At 35.2% G+C, this 17,364-nt stretch overlaps 1 protein-coding gene across 3 annotated transcripts in view; it reads left to right on the plus strand.

Moving 5' to 3' along the window:
* Nucleotides 1–17,364, plus strand: part of LOC137250349 (sulfhydryl oxidase 1-like) — a 189,737-nt gene that overhangs the window by 31,953 nt on the left and 140,420 nt on the right. Inside the window, exon 1 of one of the 3 annotated variants that reach the window (XM_067782979.1) lies at nucleotides 4,844–4,967. The exons of 1 other annotated variant lie outside the window; for it this stretch is intronic. The gene's annotated coding sequence lies outside the window, so the exon portion shown is untranslated. Of the gene's footprint in view, nucleotides 1–4,843; nucleotides 4,968–7,100; nucleotides 7,291–17,364 lie in introns of those variants that run through there. One more of the 3 variants, XM_067782978.1, reaches the window with a different exon arrangement.

Below are 17,364 nucleotides of genomic sequence, written 5' to 3' on the forward strand. Positions count from 1 at the left end.
ATATTCGTAGTATAAAATATAAAAGTTGTATTGCCCCTCTTCATTTACTTTCATTTTAAATTAAATTCACTTCGATAATTCTTTCCGAAACAATTCCTCTTTAGTACTTTGGCATATGATCCTCTATGGGTGCTCATGGAGTACTACAGTGAAACTACTTTGGAAAGTACTCTTACGTATGTACTCTATGGAATACTCACAAACAAAGCGAGAGTGGGATCACCTACTCCTCTCCTAGGACATCGCAATGTTAATTGGAGCACATTTTTTGTATGAATACAGAATAGATTTGGAGCAGTCCTATACTCCCAAAGGAGTCTTCCTTACATTATTTATAGAGTACTCGCGTTTTTTGAAAGGTAATGGTAAAAAAGTGTTGCCTCTTGCTATACATATTTCTTTCCATGTACTTTCACAGTATATATTACAATATAGCTATGTAAAAACGTATGCATGTATGCACATATGTATATACACATCGTCTCGTTTATTCGTTAACATCGTATCTACGAATGACACATCGTCGGAAAAGCCATGGCGGAACCATACACGGTGGCAACATGGTGACACACCTACAAACATAAATAAAAATTCCATGTACTTCGTTTTTGTAAATTCGATGGACAAATGTCAAAATCGTACTGCGCCGGAAGTTGATTTATCAAATTAAATAAAAAAAGTTTTTATTCAGCTGTCCCATGCTGCTACCTTGTATCGTTCCGCCATGGGTAAAGCGAAGAAAACCAACTTTTAAATTTCACCACAGACACTGGTGAGTTTTTCGGTGATGACAGCGTTACCACTTTGGCCAGAATCGCGAATAAAACAACTGGTAACGATTTTCGGTTACATAATGTTGTGGGTACTATTTTACCCGTAACGCTAAGAATCGGGCCGTTAATGAGAATTGCACGTATTTGCAATTTCCATGAATCGTAATTCTCCGCGTTCAGCGGCTCGATTCTTACTACACCAGTCATTACACTTTTTATACTCAGTTGAGCAGAGCTCACAGAGTATATTAAGTTTGATTGGATAACGGTTGGTTGTACATATATAAAGGAATCGAGATAGATATAGACTTCCATATATCAAAATAATCAGGATCGAAAAAAAATTTGATTGAGCCATGTCCGTCCGTCCGTCCGTCCGTTAACACGATAACTTGAGTAAATTTTGAGGTATCTTGATGAAATTTGGTATGTAGGTTCCTGAGCACTCATCTCAGATCGCTATTTAAAATGAACGATATCGGACTATAACCACGCCCACTTTTTCGATATCGAAAATTTCGAAAAACCGAAAAATTGCGATAACTCATTACAAAAGAGAGATAAAGCGACGAAACTTGGTAGATGAGTTGAACTTATGACGCAGAATAGAAAATTAGTAAAATATTGGACAATGGGCGTGGCACCGCCCACTTTTAAAAGAAGGTAATTTAAAAGTTTTGCAAGCTGTAATTTGGCAGTCGTTGAAGATATCATGATGAAATTTGGCAGGAACGTTACTCCTATTACTATATGTACGCTTAATAAAAATTAGCAAAATCGGAGAAGGACCACGCCCTCTTTAAAAAAAAAAAATTTTTTAAATGGGCGAAATTGGTTGATGCCACGCCCAGTTTTTATACACAGTCGTCCGTCTGGCCGTTAACACGATAACTTGAGCAAAAATCGACATATCTTTAATGAACTTAGTTCACGTGCTTTCTTGAACTCATTTTATCTTGGTATGAAAAATGAACGAAATCCGACTATGACCACGCCCACTTTTTCGATATCGAAAATTACGAAAAATGAAAAAAAATGCCATAATTCTATACCAAATACGAAAAAAGGGATGAAACATGGTAAGGTAATTGGATTTTTTTATTGAAGCGAAATATAACTTTAGAAAAAACTTTATAAAATGGTTGTGACATCTACAATATTAAGTAGAAGAAAATGAAAAAGTTCTGCAGGGCAAAATAAAAAACCCTTAAAATCTTGGCAGGTATAACATATATAAATAAATTAGCGGTATCCAACAGATGATGTTCTGGGTCACCCTGGTTCACATTTTGCTCGATATCTGGAAAACGCCTTCACATATACAACTACCACCACTCCCTTTTAAAACTCTCATTAATACCTTTAATTTGATACCCATATCGTACAAACTCATTCTAGAGTCACCCCTGGTCCACCTTTATGGCGTTATCTCGAAAAGGCGTCCACCTATAGAACTAAGGCCCACTCCCTTTTAAAATACTCATTAACACCTTTCATTTGATACCCATATCGTACAAACACATTCTAGAGTCACCCCTGGTCCACCTTTATGGCGATATTTCGAAACGGCGTCCACCTATAGAACTAATGCCCGCTCCCTTCTAAAATACTCATTAACACCTTTCGTTTGATGCCCATATTATACAAACAAATTCTAGGGTCACCCCTGGTCCACCTTTATGGCGATATCTCGAAACGGCGTCCACCTATGGGACTAAGGATTACTCCCTTTTAAAATACTTATTAACACCTTTCTTTTGATACCCATATTGAACAAACAAATTCTAGGGTCACCCCTGGTCCACCTTTATCGCGATATCTCGAAACGGCGTCCACCTATGGAACTAAGGATTACTCCCTTTTAAAATACTCATTAACACCTTTCATTTGATACCCATATCGTACAAACGCGTTCTAGAGTCACCCCTGGTCCACCTTTATGGCGATATCTCGAAAAGGCGACCACCTATACAACAACCACCACTTCCTTTTAAAACCCTCATTAATACCTTTAATTTGATACCCATATCGTACAAACACATTCTAGAGTCAACCCTGGTTCACCCCTGCAAAAATCGCGAGTACTCCATACATGCATGTATGGAGTACTCGCTATGGACCAAGCGAGTACTCCAAAATTAACCACAATTCTTACAAAAAATATGGTCCAATTAACATTGCGATGTCCTAGGACCGGACCATATACTCCAGCTCCGCTTTACATCAGAGTAATCCATGGAGTACCCACAGTCCAATAAACATCGTGTAGTGATTACAATCGTTAAAAACGAGCAATGATCGGCTTACAACATGTTCGTGTAGAAACATGAGTTGGTCCATCGCTGCATTACAGTGGAGTAGAGTGGTAAGTACTCCAGTGGACCACATGGTCCAACAATTTTTGCAGGGACCTTTATGGCAATATTTCGAAACGGCATCCACCTATAGAACTAAGGCCCACTCCCTTTTAAAATACTCATTAACACCATTCGTTTGATGCCCATATTGTACAAACAAATTCTAGGGTCACCCCTGTTCCACCTTTGTGGCGATATCTCGAAACGGCGTCCACCTATGGAACTAAGGATTGTTCCCTTTTAAAATACTCATTAACACCTTTAATTTGATACCCATATCGTACAAACGCATTCTAGAGTCAACCCTGATCCACGTTTATGGCTATATCCCTAAATAGCGTCCACCTATAGAACTGGCCCACTCCCTCATAAAATACTCTTTAATGCCTTTCATTTGATACACATGTCATACAAACACATTCCAGGGTTTCCCTCGGTTCATTTTCCTACATGGTTATTTTCCCTTATGTTGTCAACATAGCTCTCAACTGAGTATGTAATGTTCGGTTACATCCGAACTTAACCTTCCTTACTTGTTAGCTTTAACTTCAATGTTTTCTCAAAAAATATACTTCACTTGTATTCTTTAAAGTTTTAACTTTTCTTGTATAAAGAAATACACTTCACTTTTTGCAGTCGTTTACATTTTCGAGCGCTGGGCCCATAACATAAAGTTTCGAGTAATTTGAATGCTGAATAACGACTGACTCATGGCGCAACGATACAAGGTGGCAGCATGGAACAGCTGATTATACCCTTTTTTATTTGATTTGATACATCAACTTCCGGTGCCGTACGATTTTGACATTTGTCCATCGAATTTACAAAAACAAAGTACAAGGAATTTTTATTTATGTTTGTAGGTACGTCACCATGCTGCCACCTTGTATCGTTCCGCTACCCTGCAAAAATTGTTGGATTACGTGTTCCATTTTCTTCATGTTGTAGTACTCTACCAATACTCCTTTGCAATGCGTTTGCGGACCAACATCAGCCGATCATTGCTCGTTTTTAACGACCGTGATCACGACACGATGACGATCGAACAGAGTTGGCAAAAGTAAAATATTGCACAAAAATAACTGATAATAATTTTACTATGGCAACTCTGATAAAATGCAACCACGCACTAGTTATATGTACATATACATACTATAGTATAGGGAAATATTAGTTTCTTTATTCACGCAAATGCTAAATAACATACGAATATTCGTAGTATAAAATATAAAAGTTGATTTGCCCCTCTTCATTTACTTTCATTTTAAATTAAATTCACTCCGATAATGCTTTCCGACAAAATTCCTCTTTAGTACTTTGGCATATGATCTTCTGTGAGTGCTCCATGGAGTTCTACAGTTAAAGTACTTTGGGAAGTACTCTCACCTATGTACTGTATGGAATACTCACAAACAAAGCGAGAATGGGATCACCTACTCCTCTCCTAGGACATCGCAATGTTAATTGGAGCACATTTTTTGTATGAATATAGATTAGTTTTGGAACACTCCTATACTCCTAAAGGAGTATTCCTTACACTATTTATGGAGTACTCGCGTTTTTTGAAGGGTATGGACTGACTTTATTTTGTACGAACGAATGTTTTACAAGAGAGAAATGAAAAATGATAGACATGGTTGCATTTACATATGATTGTAATATGAAGTACATGTTAAATAAAAACGTTCTGCCCATGAACTACTTCGCATCCACAACAATTGTTATCGTAATTTTTTTTATTTTGGAATTTTGATTTGAAATAAAAGTTCGATTTTCATTTAAGAGATTGTCACAATTTGAACAGTTAACTCTGTTTTGAAGATTTTTATTTTAGAAGGTATGTTCATTTTTAAAATTATTTGGAAAACTATAGCCATACTTATAGTTTACCAGCTTTATATCATTCAAAATATTATTTTCTAAGTAGAAACTATATGCATTGTTAATAGATCTTATATGATTTTGCATCAATAATGATTTAATATCAATGGGCAAATAATTAACATATATATCAAATATTAATTTTTCATTATTCTCAGGAGTATATAAATTATCTGGTTCTAAACCAGGCATGCTTAACCAACGAACCGATATCATTTCGTTACGATAATTGACGTTAATAAACGAAACAAAGTCATTTCGTTTCGTTTATTAATGTTAAGAACGTCTAATTAACGAAATGATTTTGTTTCGTTTTCTGCCATATCAAAACGAAATCAAATCGTTTATGTTGATTATTAATTTCAAACTATGCTGGCAAAGCTGATTGATGGCGGAGTCATTAAAGGTGAAAGCATTAGCCAAGCTGATTGCAACTTTTCTCATGAATTTTGACAGTAGGAACATTTCTCAGAGTATTTTTGACATTACCACCAACGAATTACACAAACAAATTACATGGAGTTTGTGTGTGTATGTCCGTTCGCTGTTACCACCTTACGGCTTCACCATGGCTATAGCATTGCCAGCACAATTAAAACATAAAATATCACGTTTTTGTTAACGTTTTTAACGTTAACGAAATCTTTTCGTTTCGGTTAAAAACGATATAAAATTTATCTTGATAATTTCTTTATCGATAATATTTCGAAGTGTTTCAACGGAAACGTTGGAAATTTTTTGATAAACGATTAGCTTAACGTTAAGGTGCATCCCTGTTCTAAACTAAATTTTGTGTTCATTTGACTTAAAATATTTCTTAATTTAAAATATAGCTCCTCAATATTTTTTGCTTTTACATTTAGAGCATCACTTATCCAATTAAAAAATGTCCTCTTAATACCAAACTTCTTTTAACTTTATAATTACACTTTCCCAAGTAGGGTTAACTAATGTCTCAACTACTCTCAATGCTTTACCCTGCAATCAATTACCTAAAACAGTTTGAAGAGTACCTTGGTGTTCTGCCGGTGTCAATTGTAAAACGGTTGTAACGTCCATTAAATAATTTGATAATGTATAATCACTACTTCCGTTGAATGCAGGTAGACTTCTTGCTTCACGAAGACATTCAGCTAAAATCAGAGCCATGTTTAATATTATGAACTTGAGTCGTTGTGTAAATCTGGAAAATTATGCTGCAACTTCCTTGTTCTTTTTAATATATTTTATTGATGATCTTTCGGTTTGTTTAATTGGTAAATCTAATTGTTTATTACATTTTTTACATTCTTTTAATGAAACAGTCTTTCACTACTTTCTTTTATTATTTGTTAATATATATTATATAAATGTATTTAAATAGTTTTTTAATATTAAAAAGTTTTTTCTTTTTTTTTACACAATTTTTATTAGTCTTTTTTTAGTAATTCTCTATATATTATTTTTCACATAAATCACTGTTTCACCAAATAGAGGTAATTCCAAATTAGTTGTTGGTGAAGTTTGTGTATTCACTTCTTTGTTGGTAAGATTTTAATTTAATGCATTCGCTTCAATTTATCGATCGCAGGATATGTTTTTTTTACCATACATATCCCATCCTCGTCGCTACTAAAATAAATTCAAACTCTTGAAAAGATTTTATTTTATATAAATTGTGGATTTCAACAATGTGGAACATTTCTTTATTAAGAATTTTTCAGAACTGAAAAAATATGACAATCTTGAATATTCATTTTATAACATTTTCAAATATTACTTAACAAGTCTAACAATTTTCAAATACATAACAAAATGATAAAGTATTTTTTATAACTATGTATGTATAATATAACTTACGTTCCAATGCAGAGTGATACGGATAGAAATTTAACATGTAAATACAACAGCAAATTTATCTATAGGAATCACATTGTTGGTGCATTTTCACTTTGAATCTCTATCCGTATCTGGATCACGTTTCATTGGAACACGAGCTTTAACGTACCTGCATAGAACCCTAATTGACCGTTTTCAACCGAAACAACAATGGTAACCCAGAATTCCCTATTATGCTAATTTTACCCAGTGCCTGTAAGATAGAAATCAACACACTTGTACTTATCCAAGTTAAACTACGGGATGTTATAGTTTATTAAACAATTATTTTGTACGGTACTTATCCAAGTTAAACCATTGTGTATAATACCAAGTGTGTCAACTAAGCGATAAATGTCAGAATTACAAACAGCCTCACTCACCTGATGCAAATCTCAGGTCTAGAGCTCCATTTTTGATACGTAAGAGTACTTTAAGCTGAGTTGCATTTTATAGTTTAATAAAACTATGTAGTATTTATAGATAAAATAGTTGCATATATTTCCACGGAAATGTAAATAATAGAATAGTTGTAGCCTCCAACAAACAATACGGAAACATACGGAAAGCACAATTTTTTTAATTAGAGTCAAAAAAATCTAGAAAAACTTAACTAAATATAAAGCGCCACACGTGTAACATTGTTGTTTTTATACTCAGCTGAGCAGAGCTCACAGAGTATATTAACTTTGTTCGCATAACGGTAATCCGTAACAGCATAAACTAATCCAGATTGATTTAGACTTCTATATATCAAAATGATCTGGGTGAAAAAAGAAATTCATTTAGCCATGTCCGTCCGTCCGTCTGTTCGCCCGTCTGTAAACACGATAACTTTAGTAAATTTTGAGGTATCTTGATGAAATTTGGTACGTACGTTCCTGGGCGCTCATTTCAGATCGCTATTTAAAATGAACGAAATCGGACTACAACCACGCCCACTTTTTCGATATCGAAAATTTCGAAAAACCCAAAAAGTGCGATAATTCATTACCAAAGACGGGTAAAGCGATGAAACTTGGTAGGTGCGTTGACCTTATGACGCAAAACAGAAAATTACTAAATTTTTGGACAATGGGCGTGGCACCGCCCACTTTTAAAAGAAGGTAATTTAAAAGTTTTGCAAGCTATAATTTCGCAGTCGTTGAAGATATCATGATGAAATTTGGCAGGCACGTTGCTCCTATTACCATATGTGCACGAAATAAAAATTTGCAAAATCAGATGACGAACACGCCCAGTTTTAAAAAAAATTGTTTTTAAAGTCAAATTTTAACAAAAAATTAAAAATCTTTGCAGTATATAAGTAAATTATGCCAACATTCAACTCCTGTAATGATATGGTGCAACCAAATACAAAAATAAAACAAAATTTCAAAATGGGCGTGGCTCCGCCTTTTTTCATTTAATTCGTCTAGAATACTTTTAAGGCCATAAGTCGAACTAAAATTTACTAATCCTTGTGAAATTTGGTGTATGCATAGATTCTATGACGATAACTGTTTTCTGGGAAAATGGGCGAAATTGGTTTGAGCCACGCCCAGTTTTTATACACAGTCGACCGTCTGTCCTTCCGCTCGGCCGTTAATACGATAACTTGAGCAAAAATCGATATATCTTAACTAAACTTAGTTCACGTACTTATCTAAACTCACTTTATCTTGGTATAAAATATGGCCGAAATCCACCTATGACCACGCCCACTTTTGCGATATCGAAAATTACAAAAATGAAAAAAATGCCGTAATTCTGTACCAAATATGAAAAAAGAGATGAAAAATGGTAATTGGATTGGTTTATTGACGCAAAATGTAACTTTAGAAAAAACTTTGTAAAATGGGTGTTACACCTACCATATCAAGTAGATGAAAAAAAATGCCATAATTCTGTACCAAATATGAAAAAAGAGATGAAAAATGGTAATTGGATTGGTTTATTGACGCAAAATGTTACTTTAGAAAAAACTTTGTAAAATGGGTGTTACACCTACCATATCAAGTAGAAGAAAATGAAGAAGTTCTGCAGGGCGAAGTCAAAAGCCCTTGGAATCTTGGCAGGAATACTGTTCGTGGTATTACATATATAAATAAATTAACGATACCCGACAGATGATGTTCGGGGTCACCCTGATCCACATTTCAGTCGATATCTCGAAAACGCCTTCACATATATAACTAAGGCCACTCCCTTTTAAAACCCTCATTAATACCTTTAATTTGGTACCCATATCGTACAAACACATTATAAAGTCACCCCTGGTCCACCTTTATGGCGTTATCTCGAAAAGTCGTCCACCTATAGAACTAACCCCGATCATTAGCACCATTCATTTGATACCCATATCGTCCAAACACATTCTAGAGTCACCCCTGGTCCACCCTTATTGCGATATCACGCAAAGGGGTCCACCTATAGAACTAAGGCCCACTACGTTTTAAATAATCATTAACACCTTTCATTTGATACCGATATCGTACAACACACATTCTAGAGTCACCCCTGGTCCACCTTTATGGCGATATCCTGAAATTGCGTCCACCTGTAGAACTATGGCGCACTCCCTTTTAAAATACTCTTTAATACTTTCCATTTGAAACCAATGTCATACAAACACATTCCAGGGTTACCCTAGCACTCCAGTAGGCGCGCGTTCTACAATAGTAGAACGTTTGTGCATTTCGTTGAATATTCTCGCTTACCCTATGTCACTCACGCACACAGTCTTATTACTCTCCTATTACTAGACAATAAACTTATTCAGTGTCATTGCGGCGACCGATGCGTGCGCATCTTGGAGATTTTTAACGGCAAAAGTTCATTTATACAATTGTAGAACGCGCGACTACTCGTGTGACATTTTTTTATACATGTAAAAAATACATGTTATACATGTAACAAATGGATTTATCCTCATCATCAGGTTCTTCTGTGTCCGGACTGCGCTAAATATGAAGAATCGGCCGTGGAATACATGAGCGAATAAAAAAAATTAGTCTTTTATTATTACAAGTTAAAATTTTGTGTTTTTTGAGCTATGTACAAGAAGTCTGATTTTTGGTTCCTAATGTGTTTAAATTGGTTCTGTTTTATTTGTTTTAGTTTTATAATAAAATCTTTTTTATTATTACCAAATAATATTTTTTAATTTATAAAAATTTTCTTTGAAAACCTTCTATTAAAAATGTTCTACATAAGTAGAGCGCGCGACTACTAACGTCCCAAATAGGGGCGCGCATACTGGAGCGCTAGGTTCATTTTGCTAAATGGTTATTTTCCCTTATTTTATCTACCAAGCTTGTTTTCATTTAAACATGTTGTTACCAGATTCTTGTATTACACAAATATAATGAAATTTGGTACAGAAATTCAGAAATCCTAGAAAATATTTTATCAATATAATTTGTTTTTGTGTTTAAAAAGTTTTTCACAATAATTTGAAAAACTCTACGTGTTCAATGCTTTTTACACTTAAAGAAGTAACCTCATGTAATGAATTAAATTTTTAATGAAAATCAATCACTGTCAACTGAACAATTTTCGCCATGCTATAAAATTAAAATACTGTGTAACAGGAGAAACACTTTTGTGACTACATAAACTCTGTTTCACTGACTGTTTTAAACCGAAACAAAAATGGCAACCCAGATTTTCACGTTATGCTGACTCCCTGCAAAAATCGCGAGTACTCCATGCATGCATGTATGGGGAGTACTCGCTATGGACCAACCGAGTGCTCCAAAATTAACTACAATTCATACAAAAAATATGGTCCAATTAACATTGCGATGTCTTAGGACTGGACCATATACTCCAGCTCCGCATTACATCAGAGTAATCCATGGAGTACCCACAGTCCAATAAACATGGTGTAGTGATTACAATCGTTAAAAACGAGCAATGATCGGCTTACAATATGTTCGTGTAGAAACATGAGTTGGTTCATTGCTGCATTACAGTGGAGTATAATGGTAAGTACTCCAGTGGACCACATGATCCAACGATTTTTGCAGGACTTAAGCGAGTGCCTGTCAGAAAGAAGTCAACACACTTTTACTTATACACAATGCTTGTTCAGCGACAACTAAAGACGACCCTGCAAAAATCGTTGGATCATGTGGTCCACTGGAGTACTTACCATTATACTCAAGGGTGGGCATGAGCTTAGCACCTGCTAAGCGACCATATACGTATACAACGAGCCATTGTACAGGTTTACAAGTATGATATGTATGAGAGGGAAACAATTTCTTTCCCTTTCTAACACACGGCAGTTTGACACTTCGGTCAGTGTCAAACTAGCGTGGAACCCAGTGGAACCTGCGTGCAACATGAGTTTTGACACTGAACGAAGTGTCAAAATTACCGGGGTTGCTTCGTCGAAAGCGACACAGGGAAGCAAAAAAGGGATCGGAATATCAGATATGGGTTGCTGTGATGGTAAATTTTTTGAACGAATTTAGTAGGAAATTTTAAGTGCACCCATATGGGTCCTTCAGAAAATTATAAAAAAGTCTTCAATTGGGGTATCTGAGGACGCGTAGTTATTTCAGTATTAAGAATACAAACACGGGAGTTAAGTTTTTCTACCCGTTCAAAAGTTCTCCGCGAAAAACAGTTTGAAACCGAGGTCGACTGCAATAACCCGTCCAAAAAAGCGGAAAGAAAAATGAAAAGACGCGTTTTGTCCTGTTATCAATAGTCCAAAGGCGGAAAAGTATTCGAATTATTGGAACCGAGGCAAAAACGCGTCTATTAATACTTCCCTCAACGGTTTTGGCCATGTTTTAGCAATCGTCCCCAGTAATAAAGTATCACAATTTGTTAATTAAAATTGTCCAAAACATATGCATATTAAAAAGAGATGGAATTAAGTGCTCATTTGAAAGTAAACAAGGATATTTCTTTGTAATTTTGCAATAAAAATTTTACAGTTTTCGTTAGCAGCTACTAAATTTTCTTGGACCTAAGAAGTACAACACTGCCAAATAGCATCCACACAAAAAACGAACAAGAACAAGCATTTTATCAGGTGAGCGTGGCTGTGTATGTGCGTGCTGCTACATATCCTACTTGTAGACCTGTACAATGCAACGAGCGAACGAAAAATGACTACTTCGTCAAAATCAACGACCAAACACATTTAGTTTCATTGTTTACTATATAGTTTGGCAGCTTAAGTAGAGGTTATGTTGCGAATAGAGTGGAAGGCAGTGGACTAGGCAGTCGAATGTCATATAATGAAGGAATGGTGTTCGGAGTTTTTTCAAAGTTAAAAAAAAAATTCTAAAAGCTTTAATAATAAATAAAACTATTGATTTAATAGCAACAAAAACGCCATATATATTCTGTATACATAAATTTGTAAGGATTATCTCACTTTAAAATTTGAATTAAATAATGTAAATTTTTTTTGAAACTGAGTTGAGAACTGTGCGTGTGAATGTGCGAATTTTCACCGATCAGCTGTTAGTTGCGCTACTTGGTAAAATTTACAATGTTTAGTTCATTGTTTACTACGAGCGAACGAAAAATGACTACTTCGCCAAAATCAACGACCAAACACATTTAGTTTCATTGTTTACTATATAGTTTGGCAGCTTAAGTAGAGGTTATGTTGCGAATAGAGTGGAAGGCAGTGGACTAGGCAGTCGAATGTCATATAATGAAGGAATGGTGTTCGGAGTTTTTTCAAAATTAAAAAAAAAATTGATAAAAGCTTTAATAAAAATAAAACTACTGTTTTAATAACAACAAAAATGCCTTATATATTCTATGTACATAAACTCGTAAAGATTATCTCACTTTAAAATTTGAGTTAAATAATCTAAAGTTTTGTTTTGAAACTGAGTCGAGAACTGTTCGTGTGAATGTGCGAATTTTCACCGATCAGCTGTTAGTTGCGCTACTTGGTAAAATTTACAATGGTTTAGTTTGCTTTCGACGTCCGTACAGTAAGGAGGTGTCGCACGCAATATTACCACAGAGGACGGTCGAAAAATACGTACATATGAATGAAAAATTTTCAATGTTGTCCCCGAAAAAGTATTTGTAATTTTTTTGCATTTTTCAGAAGTAAAATATGGTAGTTTTAGTATTTTTAAACTGTTTTATTTAGCTTGACTTGACAGGCCGTTGTGAACGAATTATGTACTTAAATTTTAGTAACTTTCCGATAAGGTACAATCTTGAAACTTGGAATATATTATATTTTCTAAAAATCGTATTTGTGGTCCGATTAGGCTCATATTTCAAATCGCCGCTAGGTGGCGCAAGGATCGAAATATTATTTTATCTTCACATTAACCAGTAGGTGAATATCAATGGAATCTTACTGCTCATAACAGTTTAAGTTTGTTATTCATATGGTGATTCCACCATGTATGTTGTTTTTGTTAAAAATAGCAAACATAGGGAGACAATGCTTTATAAAAAATAATGAATAACAAAAACATAAGAAAGTAAATTAAAGCTCAACTCCATTAAACCATAAAATAGAAAAACTACGAAAAATATATATTTATTTAAATCATCGTAATTTAAAACGAAATTTGAAACTTTAATTCTTAGCAGATCTTCCAAGTGCTCATCAGTGAGCTTGCTTCTGTACGAATTTTTAATAAAAGCCATAGATGAAAACATTGATTCGCACATATAAGTTGTTACAAACATCGAGCACAACTTAAAAATTTCAGCTTTCAATAAAGGGTATTTCTGCTCATCTATGACCTTCCAAAATTGAATTTTCCCTCCTAAAGGCAAGGCGAAAACATTGTCAAGTAATTTTATCTCTTCTTGCAGCCGCAAACTGCACACAGCAGAGGGTTTTCGTATAAATGTATCAAAAGTTAAATTTTATTAAAATCATGAATCTTTGTTGGTTACAATTTTTAATATCTTCAAATGACGGTAAATATTGAGAGATCTTGTCTTGCATTTGAAATCGGTCACGTACATCCCTAGTATTTTTAAAATTATCTAAAATGCCTTCACGAAGCTGGGATACTAGAATATCAAGTCGCTTTTCGAATATTTCTAGAGCTGCAATATAGTCAAAAATAAATTTGTTATTTCCTTGAGTACTTATATTTAATTGCGAAAATAAAATTGACACATCACACAAAATGGCAAGGCTTAGCAAAAAATTAGGATCCTTTAATTTGCCTATCAATTCTTGAGTTTCAGTAGACGGATCCTCAGCGAAGAAACATATAACTTCTTCCCTCAAATTTAAAAGGCGCTCTAAACATTTAGCTCGTCTTAGCCATCTTACTTCAGTGTGAAGTAAGACATCACCGTATTCTGCCTCAATTTCTTCCAGAATAGCGCGGAATTTTCGGTGCATAAGTGCATTATGTCCACCAAGTATTTTTTTTATAATTTTGACGGTGATTTCCATAGCCTGTCCCACCTTGAAACTTTTAGCAATTAATTGCTGTTGATGCAAAATGTAATGAAATGTGGGCACGTTTAGGCCATTGCGAATGAACTGTCCTACTAGTCCATTTTTTGCACCAATCATTACGGGAGCACCATCAGTGCAAACTGACGATAGTTTGCTTTTATCTGCAAATCCAAACAATTCGCGTTCAATACACGCATAAACTGTGCTTCCCGTCACATTCAATTCGAGTCCTCGCAAACAAAACATATTCTCCGAAATGTTAAAGTTACCGTCAACAGTCCTCACACATACCAAAAGTTGACAGGTGTCACTAATGTCGGTACTTTCATCAAATGCAATGGAATAAGACCTGGCGGTTAAAAATTTTGTTTCAATTGTAAATATAAAAATCTTGAAATATCAGTTATCCGTCGCGTGATTGTACGTCGTGATAAGGGAATAACCAACATGTTTGGCTAACTCCAACCCTTTTTCTCCAAAGCAATCCAGGACGGCTACAGCCAAATCTTTAAAAAAAGTACCATCTTCTAATGGCTTACCTTTTTTGCTAAAGCAAAACTAACCACGAAAGAAGCTTTCAATTTTGCTTGAGACAAATTTTCTTCCATTTCATTTATTTTTGCACGTTCCAAAAAAGCAAGCTTACATTCGAAGAACTTTATCATTTTTTCCTCAGGGGTAAGAGTATTTACGCTCCTGTGGAGTAAAACGAAATGCCGACTTAAGCTTTGCTTGCAAATGAAGTTTATAATTTTACCGCAAACTAAGCATTACGGCTTATTGGCGCTATTTAAAACAAAAAAACTCTAATTCCGATTCAATCTGAAACATTTTGCATTCATAAATACGTACAATACTTTCGTATTGTACGACCAAACACTATACCAAGACTGCGTGTGATACGTGCTTATAGTACAAGCGCTGGAATCAAACTAAATAAATATTTGATTTTGCATTCGTGCTAGCCATGCGCATTGTACAGGTTTACAAGTATGATATGTATGAGAGGGAAACAATTTCTTTCCCTTTCTAACACACGGCAGTTTGACACTTCGGTCAGTGTCAAACTAGCGTGGAACCCAGTGGAACCTGCGTGGAACATGAGTTTTGACACTGAACGAAGTGTCAAAATTACCGGGGTTGCTTCGTCGAAAGCGACACAGGGAAGCAAAAAAGGGATCGGAATATCAGATATGGGTTGCTGTGATGGTAAATTTCTTTTAACGAATTTAGGAGGAAATTTTAAGTGCACCCATGTGGGTCCTTCAGAAAATTATAAAAAAGTCTTCAATTGGGGTATCTGAGGACGCGTAGTTATTTCAGTATTAAGAATACAAACACGGGAGTTAAGTTTTTCTACCCGTTCAAAAGTTCTCCGCGAAAAACAGTTTGAAACCGAGGTCGACTGCAATAACCCGTCCAAAAAAGCGGAAAGAAAAATGAATAGACGCGTTTTGTCCTGTTGTCAATAGTCCGAAGAGAAAAAGTATTCGAGTTATTGGAAGCGAGGCAAAAAAGCGTCTATTAATACCTCCCCCAACGGTTTTGGTCGTGTTTTAGCAATCGTCCCCGTAAAAAAGTATCACAATTTGTTAATTAAAATTGTTCAAAATATATGGTTATTAAAGAGAGATGTAATTAAGTGCTCGTTTGAAAGTAAATAAGTATATTTCTTTGTAATATAAGAAAAAAAAATTTTAAGCAGTTTTCGATAGCAGCTACTAAACTTTGTTTCGTCCTAAGAAGTACAACAGTGCCAAATGCATCACAAAAAAAACGAACAAGAACAAGCATTTTATCAGGTGAGCGTGGCTGTGGATGTGCGTGCTGCTACGTATCCTACTTGTAGACCTGTACAATGGCCACGCGTTCGTGTATACTAACACATTTCCAATTTGGTAATCGTGTATATGAGTGGTGCCCACCTATGATTATACTCCACTGTAATGCAGCAATGGACCAACTCATGTTTCTACACGAACACATTGTAAGCCGATTATTGCTCGTTTTTAACGATTGCAAACACTAAACGATGTTTATTGGACTGTGGGTACTCCATGGATTACTCTGATGTAATGCGGAGATGGAGTAGGTATATGGTCTAGTCCTAGGACATCGCAATGTAAATTGGACCATATTTTTTGTATGAACTGTGGTTAATTTTGGGGCACTCGGTTGGTCCATAGCGAGTACTCCATACATGCATGCATGGACTACTCGCGATTTTTGCAGGGGAACGAGAAAAGTGTGAAGTGGCGCCAATAATTATTCAACTAAAGGGCCAATTAATGGTGACTTATCCATAACCAAATAAATCTGCTGATCGAACCAACCTTATGGAAATCAATGTAATCGATTAATGGTGCCATACCATAACGCTAAAGCCATAACCATATCATAGCCAACCAATTGGTTTTTGGTTTTTCGCCATATCCATAACCTAAAAACATTCGAGTTGGTGAATTTATTAACTTTTTGTAAATTTTATTTAATGTTTTGGATACGTTTCGACTAAGAGACTTATTGTTTGCGGAATATGTTTGTAATATTTTCCGTTTTCCTCATTTTTATGAAAATGTCAGATGTTTAAGGTTATGGCACCATTAATGTATCGCAATGGAGATGGTTATGGGTATGGGTATGGTTACGACTATGACGTTAGGGTTAAGGAAGTTTAATTGGCCCTTAAATGGTCATCCATGATTTAAGGTGTCGGGTGTCCAGGCATGTAGTCAGCAATTTGGCGGACACGCGTGTATGAATTGCATTCTTTGTATTCGGACATTTAGTGTTAGCGTGAAATATATTTTTGAGTTTTTGAATGTTGGCTATTTTAACTCCTCCCTCCTTAAAAACGATTGTCCCCGAGCGTCTGAAAGGTGTGGGAGCTTGTGGCATAGCTTCTTCTTCTTGATTGGCCTGTATAATAGTTTCTGATGGTTGTTTTAATGGCTTATTTATTTTGTGCCTTTTATAGTAATATTTGCCAATATCTAGCTAACAGGACAATGATTACTATAAGGGTAAGTCCTGAGGAAAATCAGTTTATTATTATTATTATGTGTAGCTCACTGAGCGCTTCTAATGCCAGAAG

The sequence above is a fragment of the Eurosta solidaginis genome, chromosome 4 (assembly GCF_040869045.1).
Source record: "Eurosta solidaginis isolate ZX-2024a chromosome 4, ASM4086904v1, whole genome shotgun sequence".
NCBI lineage: Eukaryota > Metazoa > Arthropoda > Insecta > Diptera > Tephritidae > Eurosta > Eurosta solidaginis.